The sequence below is a fragment of the Triticum aestivum genome, chromosome 6D, assembly GCF_018294505.1.
Source record: "Triticum aestivum cultivar Chinese Spring chromosome 6D, IWGSC CS RefSeq v2.1, whole genome shotgun sequence".
NCBI classification, from domain to species: Eukaryota; Viridiplantae; Streptophyta; class Magnoliopsida; order Poales; family Poaceae; genus Triticum; species Triticum aestivum.
Window position 1 is genome coordinate 232,422,498 of NC_057811.1, and position 15,685 is coordinate 232,438,182.

Here is a 15,685-nt window from a genome sequence, read left to right on the forward strand (position 1 = left end):
AAGGAAAAGAGAGCTTACCTGTAACTTACCTGGCACTCCTATAGCCCCGCTCAGCTGAACCGGCCCCGCCCAACAGGGGCCGGACCGTCTTCTACTTCTCGCCAATAGGACAAGGTGCGTGTGCCCGAGGCGCGCCACCTCCACCCTGCTCGACTGCCTCCTCGACGGCCTGGACCTCCCTCGCATCGCCACGCACCTCCCTGGTCGCTCTCTCACTCTCCCCGAGCTTCTCCCCCTCCCTGCTCTCTCCTCACAACACAGCCGGATGCATCTATTGCCGCCGCTCGCTGTTGCCGTGGCCAGAGCCACCTCCTCGCACTCCGCCCGAGTCTAGAAGCTCCGCCTCGTCTGCCACGTCCTCTCCGTCAACTCACGCGACGTCGGACGCCTCGAAGCACCCCCCCAACGGCTTCTTCTTCCCCGGGTCGCCGAGATCGCCTCCGCTGCCCCGCTCGCTTCGGACCTTCTCCGAGCTCGCCGTATGTACTGCTGTAATCTCCGTGAGCCACTGACCCGATGCCCCCTCTTCTGCGCTCCGTTTGCACGCCATAGCCCTCGTTCACCAGAGACCGAAACCCACTAGCGCCTGAGCTCGTCACCGATGCAGCTCCAGTGACCAAACGGTCACCCCCGGCGGGCCCAACTTGCTCCCCACAGCGCGTAGCGCCCCGCTAGCTCATTGCCTCGCTCGTTTACACATCGTAACGCCATCCCCGCGCACTCCCGAGCTCCGGCCACCGCACTTGAGGTCGCCCCGTCGCCTCCGGCCACCACAGGCCCGGCCGCCACTACCTTTCAACGCGCGCCGATGAGGGATTTCGAACGGGACCAACCGCAGCTCAAATCGCGGCCTCTGGATGAAACCCGACGCTCACCACCGCGTTTGACCTAGTTGGCGGCTAAACATCGGCGTGTTTGACCTGTTGACCGGAGGTTTGACCTCCCCTGGGTCACCGACGTGTGGGGCCAGCCCTAGGTTAGGGTTTAATTAGCGTTAATTAACGATGCCAGTTAGGCTAGACACTGACATGTGGGGCCCGCCCTGATTATCTCCAGATTAGGATTAGTTCTAACCCTACACACCCTGTTAACTGGCTGTGTCACTGAGCAGTGGGCCCAACTGGTCAGGTTTGACCCGGATCGGTCTGTTGACCTGATGACGTCACGGTGATGCATTGCTGACGCAGTTAACCATTTTCTGAATTAAAAATAATCCAGGAAATTCTAGAAAATAGTTAAAACTTCTAACAATCATAGAAAATAATCTATAACTCAGATTGAAAAGATTTATATATGAAAAATTATCAGAGAAATCCAATCTATCCATTGGTATTGGTTTCATGCATGACAAAGAAACTTAACCTTGCTATATAGATCAAAATGTGTTAATGCACTTTGGAAATTCATAGTTTGAATTTGAACCTTTGGTTCAAATCAACCCAAACCCTTCTGTTGCTAGCTGCATTAGATCAAACCACAACATATTGACATATCATGATCATGCATCATATTGTTGCATTGCATTGATTGTGTTCCTTCTTTGTTGCTGGTGTTGTTCCCCCTCGGTAGACATTGTTCCGACGATGAGTTCGATGACACCGATGAAGAGCTATACTATCTTCAGAAGTGCCAGGCAAGCAACCCCCCTTGAGCATTCCGATACAATCCCACTCTGTCCCTCCTGCTCTCTTTTACTGCATTAGGACAACAATGATTCAACTGTTACATGATGCGGTAGTTGAATCCCTTTCCTCTGCATGACCTGTCTTTGCCACAGTAAATAGTTGAAACCCACTAGCATGAGTAGGAGTTGTTTGAGCCATGATGCGCCTACTCATTTATGCTTGCTTGTCATGCCTGATATTGCTTAGAGTTGTGTTAGGTCTGATTTATCGGGGATGAACTAGAATGTGGTCATCATGTCCTACTGTTGAGAGCTAAGTGTGTGAACACGATTTGGTAAAGGTAGCGGTGAGAGGCCATGTAGGAGTACATGGTGGGTTGTCTCATTGAAACCATCCTTAGGAACTGAGTTCCATGTTTGTGATCGAAGAACATCTACTACCACACGTTGGGCCCTGAAATATGACCCCACTCGACTTATTAACCCCTTGTCCTCTATCAACGAGTTGCAAGCAATTTTTGGTGCTTGTAGTATGCTAGAGACCGTGCGTAGCACTGACCCTAGGGGTGGGCTATGATGCGGTAGGCTAGTGGCCCGGTCTACCGAGACGCCCGTTTGGTGCCCCAGGAACCCTGTACACATCGTTTTGGGTTGTAGTGGAAACCCCGTCCGGATTTCCTTGCAGATGGAACCCGAATAGGCGATAAACCTAGACTAGAGACTTGTGTGGTTAGTCAGGTCATGGTCTACACCCACGTCGGCTTTCGCTTGAAGTCTGCCAAGCACATGTCATGTGCAGACACTAAGTGGTGGAAACATGTGTGAAGAAGTACACCCATGCAGGGTTATAAATGATCTATTCGAATAGCCGCGTCTGCGGATATGGACTACTTGGAACACTTGCATTGTTCATAGACAAGTGAAAGTGGATACTCTAAAATGTGCAAGATAAGCGTGAGTGCTATGGATGGCCTTCTCATAGGGAGATGGGAGCGGATCCATAGTGGTGTATTGATATGGTGAGTGGACTCGTGCGCGCCACCTCAAATGAGTTATCTGCAGTCATAGTACAGGATAGCAACCGAGTCAAAGCTGGCTTGCTGTAGTTAAATTCCACCACCACTTTGTTGATACTGATGCATATGTAGCTAGAACTGATGTAAGTCTTGCTAGGTACATTTCTACTCACGTTTGCTTAATTTATGTTTTTTTGCGGAGAGACTTCAGTCTCACTAGTAGCTCCCCATGGACTTCGACGTTTAGCTTGTTACCTCAGCTATGATCTTGTACCCCAATGAGGACATGACTACCTTGGATACGACAAAAAATATTTCATACATGTATAATTGTGAGGTGATTTCTAATGCAAACTATGCAATAATTTATTTATGTCATCCAGGACAAAAATACCTCACAAACTTTTGTGCCATCTCTAATTGCAGGTGTATGGGACATTTGTACAATCCATATATGAAGATAAGGGGAAAAGAGAAGTTTATGTGCTGTTCAAAAAGTGAGTACATGACTACCTTGGATACGACAAAAAATATTGCATACATGTATAATTGTGAGGTGATTTCTAATGCAAACTATGCAATAATTTATTTATGTCATCCAGGACAAAAATACTTCACAAACTTTTGTGCCATCTATAATTGCAGGTGTATGGGACATTTGTACAATCCATATATGAAGATAAGGGGAAAAGAAAAGTTTATGTGTTGTTCCAAAAGTCCTCTCATGTCACTTTTGGGCCAAAAGAAGTTAGAGTTCAAGTCTCTCGCGTTCTGGATTCAGAGTTGGACTGCACAGACATACCTGACTCAAAACACCAAGAACTCTTTCATACGGACACCGAATTGGGTGATTCTTTTTTTGTTGGAAAGTAGATTTCGTGCTCTTTCCAACCCAATTAGATTCACCTTAAAATTCGCCCGGTGTGTTGAGTTATCGATGAAACAATCTGACGCTATAGTAGAATCCGAGTCAAACTACAAGTCCAAAGGTGTTGCATCACCTTCACTTGGGCCCATGAGCCTTGTACTTCCCAGGGTTAGTTTTAGGCTGCCTTGGGACGTCCTCCCACCTCCTTGCCCCCCACTCCTTACTCCTATATAAGTAGATCCATCTAGTAGCTTTTTTCTTGGGATTTGTTTAATTAAAAGTTAGCCATTGCAACTTCATGTACTTCGTTTGTGTCCAACGACCAGATCAAGACCGTTTTTGAATCCCCACATTTATCCATACTTCATCTATATTCACAATATTCATATTGCATTATCATATTCTTGCATGTTCTTCGATTGCATGCAGGAATAGACCTTTCTGGTCAGGCTCATCGTGCTTCCAGCATCGTCAGTAACCTCATGAGATTGGTTTAGAGATTGGTAAGGCGCAACATCGTGCATGTTTGTAGTCGGATCGTCAAAGTCGTCTACACCAAATCGATAGTTATCATCTCATCGAAAGATCGGGCCCCTCGCCTCTATCAAGTGGTATCAGAGCACATTTCAAGTGTTGATACAGATGTTTCTTCAACTACTAGGCATCCTATGACAACCACATGTGTTTTTGCGAGGACCACATCATCTCCACTATGTGAGACATCACCACCGAGAGTGCCTACATCATCTGACTTGATCATAAGATGTAAGGACAAAGGTACATATTTTCCACTTTTGCATGAGAATGATGCATGCCTAATTAATTTGAATATGTCATGTGTTGAGTTACCTATTGATTTGAGCACACCACCTATTTTAGAGAATTGTGTTGCTGTCAAGAATGCGTCATGTGATTAAACAACTGAAATACCAACAATTTTGAGTGCACCCATTGAATTAACTATTGATGCAAAATAAGCAATGTTTAATCATTTTGGTATGACCTCTAATCTTGGTGATGATTCTATGTCCAATGACTTATTGTAGCATGTAAATTTGATGCAACTAAGGTTTATTCACCAATGTTGGGATGGTTTAATGATCAATCTTATGATATGAATAAGAGCTTCACTTATATGTGCAATCTGAGTTGCAATATTTTGGTGCCTTCTACTTCTTCTGATAATATATTGGCTTTACATTTATGAACTACGAAAGTTACTCATGTATACATGTGTCATATGTGCAAAAACCAAGGGAAGTAAAAATGGATAACATATACATATACACCATGTACATCTTTTCTCTTTTATTAGCCACATCTCAGATTAAGCAACGCCGACGACGGCTTTGTTCTCAAGAAGGGGGGAATGATGAGGACACGACTACCTTGGATACGAACCAAAAATATTGCATACATGTATATTTGTGAGGTGATTTCTAATGCAAACTATGCAATAATTTATTTATGTCATCCAGTACAAAAATACTTCACAAACTTTTGTGCCATGTCTAATTGCTGGTGTATGGGACATTTGTACAATGCACATATACAGATAAGGAGAAAAAAGTAGTTTATGTGCTATTCAAAAAGTCCTCTCACGTCACTTTTGGGCCAAGAGAAAATAGAGTCCAAGTCTCTCGCGTTCTGGATCCAGATTCGGACTGCACAAACATACCTGACTCAAAACGCCAAGAACTCTTTCATACGGACTCCGAATTGGGTGATTCTTTTTTTGTTGGAAAGTAGATTTCATGATCTTTCCAACCCAATTGAATTCACCATAAAATTCGTCTGGAGCGTTGAGTTATCGACGAAAACAATGTGACGCTATAGCAGAATCCGAGTCAAACTACAAGTCCAAAGGTGTTGCATCACCTTCACTTGGGCCCATGAGCCTTGTACTTCCTAGGCTTAGTTTAGGCTGCCTTGGGATGTCCTCCAACCTCCTTGGTCGCCATTCCTTACTCTTATATAAGTAGATCCATCTAGTAGCTTTTTTCCTTAGGATTTGTTTAGTTAAAAGTTTGCCATTGCAAATTCGTGTACTTCGTTTGTGTCCAACAACCAGATCAAGACCGTTTTTGAATCCCCACCTTTATCCATACTTCATCTATATTCGCAATATTCAGATTGCATTATCATATTCTTGCTTGTTCTTCGATTGCGTGCAGGAATAGACCTTCGTGGTCAGGCTGATAGTGCTTCCAGCATTGTCAGTAACCTCAGGAGATTGGTTTAGAGATTGGTAAGGCGCAATGTCGTGCATGTTTGTAGTCGGATCTTCAAAGTCGTCTCCACCAAATCGATAGTTATCATCTCATAGAAAGATCGGGCCCCTCGCCTCTATCAAGCGGTATCAAAGAACATTCCAAGTGTTGATACAGATGTTTCTTCAAGTACTAGGCATCCTATGACAAGCACATGTGTTGTTGCAAGGACTACATCATCTCCACCATGTGAGACATCACCACCGAGAGTGCCTACATCATCTGACTTGATCATAAGATGTAAGGACAAATGTACATATTTCCACTTTCGCATGAGAATGATGCATGCCTAGTTAATTTGAATACATCATGTGTTGAGTTACCTATTGATTTGAGCACACCACCTATTTTAGAGAATCGTGTTACTGTCAAGAATGCGTCATGTGATCAAACAGCTGAAATACCAACAATTGTGAGTGCACCCATTGAATTAACTATTGATGCAAAAGAAGCAATGTTTAATCATTTTGGTATGACCTCTAATCTTGGTGATGATTCTGTGTCCAATGACTTATTGCATGTTTGCTTATTTTATCATATTGTAGCATGTAAATTTGATGCAACTAAGGTTTATTCACCAATATTGGGATGGTTTAATGATCAATCTTATGATATGAATAAGAGCTTCACTTATATGTGCAAACCAAGTTGCAATATTTTCATGCCTTCTACTTCTTCTGATAATATTTTGGCTTTATATTTATGAACTTAGAAAGTTACTCATGTATACATGTGTCATATGTGCAAAAACCAAGGGAAGTAAAAATGGATAACATATACATATACAACATGTACATCTTGTCTCTTTTATTAGCCACATTTCAGATTAAGCAACGCTGATGACGGCTTTGTTCTCAAGAAGGGGAGAATGATGAGGACATGACTACCTTAGATACAACCAAGAATATTGCATACATGTATATTTGTGAGGTGATTTCTAATGCAAACTATGCAATAATTTATTTATGTCATCCAGGACAAAAATACTTCACAAACTTTTGTGCCATGTCTAATTGCTGGTGTATGGGACATTTGTACAATGCACATATACAGATAAGGGGGAAAAAGTAGTTTATGTGCTGTTCAGAAAGTACTCTCACATCAATTTTGGGCCAAGAGAAGATAGAGTCCAAGTCTCTCGCATTCTTGATTCAGATTCGGACTGCACAGACATACCTGACTCAAAACGCCAAGAACTCTTTCATAGGGACTCCGAATTGGGTGATTCTTTTTTTGTTGTAAAGTAGATTTCATGCTCTTTCCAACCCAATTGGATTCACCTTAAAATCCGTCCAGAGAGTTGAGTAATCGATGAAACAATCTAACGCTATAGCAGAATCCGAGTCGAACTACAAGTCCAAAGGTGTTGCATCACCTTCGCTTGGGCCTTGTACGACCTAGGGTTAGTTTTAGGCTGCCTTGGGATATCCTCCTACCTCCTTGGACGCCACTCCTTGTTCCTATATAAGTAGATCCATCTAGTAGCTTTTGCCTTGGGATTTGTTGAGTTAAAAGTTAGCCATTGCAACTTCGTGTACTTCGTTTGTGTCCGACGACCAGATCAAGACCGCTTTCGGATCCCCACCTTTATCCATACTTTATCTATATTCGCAATATTCAGATTGCATTATCATATTCTTGCTTTTTCTTCGATTGCGTGCAGGAATAGACCTTCATGGTCAGGCTGATCGTGCTTCCAGCATCCTCAGTAACCTCAGGAGATTGGTTTAGCGAGTGCTAAGGTGCAACATCGTGCATGTTTGTAGTCGGATTGTTAAAGTCGTCTCCACCAAATCGATAGTTATCATTTCATTGAAAGATCGGGCCCCTCGCCTCTATCATACACTTGGAGGGTCTTGTATATAGTCCGGCTCTATGGCCTTCTTCCTTTTCAGATATCTGTACCCAGACATGTTTATGCTTCCATTGCATGTATGCTCTGTATGTTGGGTCATGTGACCCATGATGTAATTCTTACTATGTATGGCTCTCTGGAGCCTTCTAAATAAATACTTTGAGTTGTAGAGTTTTGTTGTGATGCCACTTTGTATTTCCACATATCAAGCATATTGTGTGTATGATTTGAAATGCTTGGTATGTGTGGGATCCGACAATCTAGTTTTTTATTCTTGGTAGCCTCTCTTATGGGGAAATGTCTCCTGGTGCTTCCACTGAGCCATGGTAGGTTGTTGTTGCTCCGGAACACATGGGATGATCGGCATGTGTCCTTCTTTGCTCCTGTGTCTGTCCCTTCGAGGAAATGTCATGGTTGTTCCTTTAAGTCCTTGTAGCTTGCTACGACTTGGGTTCATACGTTTATGACCGACACGTGCATTGCTGGGTCATGTATGCATGTCCCTGTAAGTTAGTGCCACCTTGCGTTTACAACTAGTCATGTCAGCCCGGGTTCTCCGTCATATGGATGCTACCGACACTATCATATACGTGAGCCAAAAGGCGCAAACAGTCCCGGGCCAGGTAAGGTGGCACCCATGGGGATACCGTGCATGAGGCTACAAAGCGATATGATGTGTTACATGCTAGATCGATGTGACTTAGGATCGGGATCCTGACAAGAAGAACCATTATTATGTGCATGAAATCTTCGATCGCACTTGGGCTGTTCTTTCTCATCTTTACAGTGATGAAGACATCAAGCAGATGGACTTTCAACTGAACTTTGAGTGGTCAAATCCTCCCTTGAAGAAATTCAAGAAGGTCAAAGTTCCTCAACTGGTCACAAGTTCATATTCTTCATAGCGTGAGACGGATGAAGCTGAGGATCTCGATGACACAACAGTAGGCCCTACTTCAACAAACGACCCCGACAACACTGGCGCTCCTCAATCGTCCTCATTATGATATTCTTCAGGGGTGTTAGTCCTCTTTTTTGTCCCTTTTGGTCATTCGACGACAAAGGGGGAGAAATTTGAGTTAGTCTTCAAGTGGGTCTTATATATGGGTTGTTTTTTTGTTAAGTTACAACTCTCGCTCTTCTGAAGTGTTTGTTGATCGAGTTGTAAACTTAAGTCCGATGGTGGTCTGATACTTTTGAACTGCTTTCTGCATGCTTATTTCCTCAAGTACTTTAATGCATGCATGCTGAATTTCGTCAGACACCATTTTACATCATGCATTTCAAATTCTTCATATTAGATGTTAAATGCGTGAATGGATTACAAGATATAGGGGGAGATCTCAATGATATTATTCTACAGTGTGCACAATCCAAAGAAAATTCCTCAATATGCACACCTTCAGGGGGAGTTCTTATATATCTTGTAATCAAATTTCTCAATATCAGTATTTACACTTCAATCACCAAAAAGGGGGAGATCGTAAGTGCATCTAGTGCCCCTTAGTGATTTTGGTGTATTGAAGACTTATAGGTTAAGGGACTAATGTGTTTATGAGTGTACACAGGTTGTATAAGTCTCTGGGAGTTTGATATTTACGAAGAAAGACGACCCTTAAAAATGAATGTCTTCAGTTGAAGACTTTGGTTTTCTTGAAGACTTTGGAATGAGGAAATTGGTGTGACCATGAAGATATTGATATCGATGCGAGGATTATGAAGCATGGAGACTTTTGTTTTCGTAGTTTCGTTTTCCTTTCTTGAGTCATAGGAAACACCGTACTATTAAAGGGGGTCGAGGTAAAACTAAGGAAAAGTTTCCAAGTGATGCTCATCTCAAAGCCTACACATACCCAATCCTTCGAGTGAAGCCTTTGGAAATCTCATACAGATCAGTCAATTTCTTCAGTGACAGATATGAATATATTCTGGTCTCTGAGGAATTTGTTCTAACTAAGGAGTTAGAAATTCGCCAGTCGGATTGCCTACAAGTGAGGAACATGATAGCCCTGAGGAATTTGAGAGCTCAAATTTCTGATCGTTAGTGTGCTATGCGCCAGCTGTCCCAAATATCTTATCCACCTAACGGTCATATCATTGAAGGACATTTATTTCTTATCATCTCGGGCTGCTCCCTGGCTATAAATAGCCGCCCCCTTCAACCACTAGCTGGTTGGCTGCTCCGAGAGAAACTGACACTTGCCATTTAGAGCATCCCATCCTCTGAGGACTTTGAGAGAAAATCATCAGTGAGGAAAAACCCAAAATCCAAACACATACAACCCAAACTGATTGAGCATCACTAAAGAGATTGTTCCTGTGTGGAACCGACGCTTGTTACCTTTGAAAACTATGCATCTTCCAGACGGTTAAGCGTCATGGTCTAGAGCATCCAAGAGGAATTGTGGATCACCGAGTGACCAAGTCTGTGAAGGTTTGGAAGTCACCTGAAGACTTACCACGAGTGATTAGGCGAGGTTTGTGTGCCCTTAGCTCAAGAAGAATACGATAAGGACTGTGTGTCCTTTGGTTTAAATACCAAGCCGCTCCAACCAGACGTACAACTATCACAACAACTGGAACTAGTCTACCAGATCATTGTCTTCACCGAGCTACTGGTTCTATTTCCTCAACCCTTTCATTTCCTCGCTCATGTGTTGATGAATTTTACCGTTACTGTTTGAAGACTTTGACTGAAGACTTTCTCAATTTCCTCAATCCTATTTCTTCAGTCATGTTGTCTTCTGCCTGCTTATCCTGTTTACACGCTACCTGTGCTCTGTGTATGATTCATTTCATCATGATGACTATGCTACTGTCTTGTTATGCATGCACCTGAGTACTTATTCCGCTGCCTGTAGTTCGTCACTTACCAAATTCCTCAAGTAGTATTTCCTTAGTGATGAATTTGTAAAAATCGCCTATTCACCCCCCTCTAGTCGATATAACGCACTTTCACAAATAACTACGGGCACACAAGGCTTATGGCCGCCTACCTGATCAGGGTAGCGCACGCATATAACCTTCCCTAGATGGAGGCACCAATGAGAGGCATGACAGTAGACCGCATTAGGGCCTTCCCATAAAGGCAAATGTGGCTGCACTGGAATAGCCCAGTTCGGTGGCACCTGACCAACGAAATGACGGAATTTATCCCCAAGGTAGATATGTGATAACTGATACTCCGATATCATATATCCGCCTGTGATCCAAGTCATAGCAATATCCAAAGAAGAATATAGTCACCTCATAGTAACACCCCAAGGGTAGCATAATAATTAAGATCATGATGAATCTAAGTATAATGATGCTACTAAACCAATGGCAAGATAATTAACCATAGGTCAACATGATAACCTCAAATCCAAACCATACTCCAGAGCATAGTATCACATACTATCATACTGAAAATAATAATAGCCACTAATAATCCAAAGGCAACTTGTCATCCTCAATCTACAAAATATTAGTCCTAAGAATCCAAACACAATCATGGCAATAGCAAGATCAAGAATTACCGCCAAGAAATGCCATGAATAAATTATACATTACTAATACAACATTTTAAGCAAGTTTAATTAAATAAACCATGATATTGCATTGTAATCATACAAATGAAGGGTGTGGCTTGCCTGGTATGGATGGATTCACCGGGAAGAAGTGCAAGAAGCTCGAGGAAAGAATCACCGGAAAACTTTCTCTCTCAGAGGGGGCACAATAAGGACAGGGGCAAAATGGTAATTTTTAGAATGTTTCCACATGGTGAAAATGATATCATCGGAACAGGCTCGACGAATAGAGAAAGTGGGCGTCTAAATCACCTGAATCGGAGTTACGGGTGAAAAGATACAACCGTTCATTCGTTAGGCAGAAAACAAATAAAAACATATTCATTTCTGCGCTTAACGAGTGAACGTTCACAATATAGTGGTTTCAGCCGACAGGTTAAACTAAAAGCGCACTTGAGAACTGAAAGGAAAACATATTCCAGGCCTAAGCCGCACCGAAATACGCCTTCGAAACAAGAAAACGCACTCGCGTGAATGGCTTCCACTTATCCACGCCAGCGTCTTAGGTCAACTGTTCATGCGGCCCACTGGTGGGGTCGCGAGGGAGGTGGGGCCTGCCTGGCCTGGTCAGCGTATTCTTCTTCCTGCCGTGTACGCGCTCCAGGCCGAGGAAGCAGAGAGCTTTGATGGCAGTTGCCGGCGGCCTAGGCTCTCTCCCACGGCGCTCGACCTACCGACGTGATCGGGAGACCAAGCCGCATCCATTCATGTAGAGCACGGACCTCGGGGAGGATTGAAGTGGCAGTGGCTTGGGCTCCTGTGGAGGTGTCCATCAGCTGATGTTGGCTTCGAGCGTGCGGTCACCTTGGAGAAGAACTAATGAGGTGGAGCACTTCGTGGTGCTTGGGTGAGGTTACTAGATGGTTGGACGGGAAGGGAGGAGCTGGGGATGGCTCTGATTTAAGCCGAGGCCGGCGGCGAGGCTTCGGACATGGGAGGGGAAGGAGTGCTCCATGAGTTTAATTGAGAGGTTGGGCGGGGCTCTGGATGGTGCACGAGGCTGATTGCGTGGAGGGAAACGCTCGGGGAGGGCTTATATAGGCAGGGGGAGGAGGCCGAGCCAGATGCCGTCGCGGGCGCGCGTGCCAGCTCCGGCGATGGCTAGATGCATCACAAGAGTGAGGGCAGAGGGGAGGTGCCCGTGACAACATGGACGTGGGGGTGCTGACAGAGCGAGGAAGAAGAGGACGCGGCGGCGAATAGAAGCTGTCAGCCACAGTGCGCCCGTGGTCGCATGGCGTCTAGCGCCCGTGAGGCAGCTACTGGAGGGGCAGAGGGTCAGAGAGCGACGGGAGAGAGGGAGGAGTCAGGTCAGCACCACCTGATGCGCAGACATCATCGGAAATGAGCTGCCCGACGCATCCCGTCACCCAGAGCGCGCCCAACGCTGCCAGAATGCATGCACAGACATGAATCCACGCGGTCCCTGCCTGGCATGGCAAGAATGGGACACTAGAGGCATGGAAACGATGTCTAACGCATTGTCTTTGCATTGCGGGACAGCACGAAGGTGAGATCATCAAAAGAAACCAAGAAGAGATGTGAGGCCTGACTGGAAGATTATTGTATCAAACTTGACTGCACATCTATGATCAACAGGGAAGTGCTAAGGGCCAAATGTGATGTCTGGGAGGTTTATAGTAGGAAGTACTATCATCCTGTGAAGTTTGGAGAGAAATGGACCACAAAACAACATAGTTGCTTTGTAACATCATATTTGGTCCAAAAACTTGATTAGGATGGTGCACTCACATAGAGCATTGGGTTGGGCTGAAATTTGGCAAGGCAGAATGATTTGGACATATGAAGATGTTGTAAAACTTTCATACCAATTGGACTTGCCAAAATGGTACTTGCTTCACATTGTTCTTCTCTGTCCAAAAACTTGAGAAAATTATAGGGAAATATTGGCTTGGTGAATTGATCCCAAATTGGGTAGAGAAGAGTTTTATGTGTAGGATAATGCTCTGGTAAATTTTCAGCAATAATTAAGCAATATAAAATGTACTTGCTTCACAACCTGAAAATATTAACAAAAAATATATTTGATGTTGTGCTCAAATAGATGATTGGATGGGGATGAAAATTGGTGGAGAGCCATGATATGAGCACATGAAGGATCTTGCAAAATTTCAACTCATTTGGATACTCCCAGCTAGTACTTCCTTCAACAAGGCTTCCATCTGACAGAAACTTTGGAAAATTTATGAGGAAGATTGGCTAGGCAAATAGAGTTGAGTTTTGGCATGAGGCAAATATTTGGATGTAAGAGCATGCCCAAATTTTTTGGGAGCAATCAAGAAAAGACAGGTGACACTTCCTTCACAAAAGACCACTTTGGACAGAAATGAAGAATGAATATTGGTGAATTATTTTTCGGCTAGGAGAGGAAAGTTTGGACATATTTGGGGCATATATGATCCAAACCAATTATGAGAATTATTTAAGAATTTTGTGGAAGACAGAAATATATGTTGCTTCACAACCTAGGCCAAACATGGTTACTCCTTTAATAGAAAAAGGAATATTCCCAAGAAAAATAATTTGTGGTTGGGCTAAGATGGAAATGATATGGCCTTGGGAAGAATTTGAGATTGACAAGCCACTCTGGAAAGGAGGAAGAGGAAATCTTCCCATGTTTCCAAACCACACAGCCACAGAAAAAGAAATCAAAGCAAAAATCAAAAGAAATCAAAAGGAAAAAGAAAGGGCCAAAATCCAGGGTGTTACAAACCTTCCCCCCTTAAAGAAATCTCGTCCTCGAGGTTTGGTTGCTCAGGGAACAAGTATGAATATACTTTAAGGAAACCGCTTCCAACTCGGGTATTTTTTTCCTTTGTACCCTTTTACCTCACTCTGGGGTGGTTTGCTTCACCATTCCCAAAATTCTGACAAATCCTTCCTCATGTGTCAAATATGATGGTGTCTTTGATTTGTCCGAATCTGCTGGTAATATCCAAGAAATCTGAGAATGACTTTCTGATGGGTACAATACATTTGTGTTCCTTCCGTCAGGATGTTCAAATAAATGCATGTCTTTTCAACCAATGCCGAGAGCCATAGCCATTCTCCTGACGTAATCTGACTCCCTGTAGGTGGTACTGAATTGTCTACGTTTGCTTCTTTGTCTCGAGCTTGAAAACTGTACCAAAGATTCGACTATCTCCTGTCACGAGTATTGTAAATGGGGTACGACCTTATAGATGTGGCATACCTCAAACAGTGGCATCTTGAGACTGAACTGGCGAACTTTCTAATGGGAAGATACTCTTTGTGACAGGCTGTACTTGCAGTTAGTTCCACAAGTGGGAGCACATAATCTAAGGTAGTTGTTCAACTTTTAGCTTACCCATGCTGTCGGTATATTCATAGGAAATCATGGGCTCAAGCTAACTTGGGTCTATGAGCCATGACTGTCGGGCGAGAATCTTCATACCTTTGCTGCCAGTTTTACTCCCTAATTTGTTTTCTTTGTCGATCTCCCTTGCTGAAAATATCTTGGCCACATGTGTCCTTGATCATTCTTGCAACCACAGATGTTGTTGGTACTTCATTCCATATTGTTCTCGCTCAAGACATGGGTCCTTATCAACATGACCCGTACATGGGGCAGGTAGTTGCACGGAGCTAATTGTTGTGGCCAATCATACAAGATGGTGACAAGAGTTCATGATATCACCTTGTTGGGTGCGAAGAAGCTGACCTTGGTGCCTACTGTCAAGGCGGTTGATCCTCTGTTGTCTGCTTCATAACTTGCCAATTCTTGCATCACATGAAATGTATATTTGACTTTCTTCCTTTGGGATACCTCATGCGGTTGTTGGATTCCTACCTTCCTTTGGTAGATCCGCTTGGACATAGCTGAATCCTCGTGTGAGTGATTCATATGACCTGTGTTGCATGCTCACCATATATACAGATGTATGTATAGCTGAAAACAATATTCTTGAGGCAGACATGTGTGTGGGTGTGAGAGAGACAGAGAGAGGGTGCATGTGAGTGCCATACAAACGAATATTACAGAGAAATGAGATCCCGAGAGACAGAGTTTCATGTTTGCGAGACAGAAAGATATTTCACAAGGAGTCGTAGCTAGAGAAACATATCAGGGAACACGAGACATCCCTAGGGAGATAGGGTGTGTGTGAGCGGCATAGAAGGGAGTGGTGGAGAGAGATGATACCCTGGGAGACAAAGTTTGTGTTTGTGTGTGAGAGAGATATTTAAGAGGGAGATTCGTAGCTAGTGAGACATAGGGAGCGCGAGACATCTCTGTGTGTGAGGGTGTGTGTGAGTGGCATACATGGGAATAGAGAAATGAGACCCCGGGAGACGAAGTTTTTGTTTGTGTAAGAGAAAGAGAAAGAGAGTTCACAGGGAGAATCATAGTAAGAGACACATAGGAGGGAGCGAGATATACTTAGAGAGAGGTAGAGTGAAGTTTGAGGGAGACAGTACCATTTGTGTGTTACGAAGATAAGAG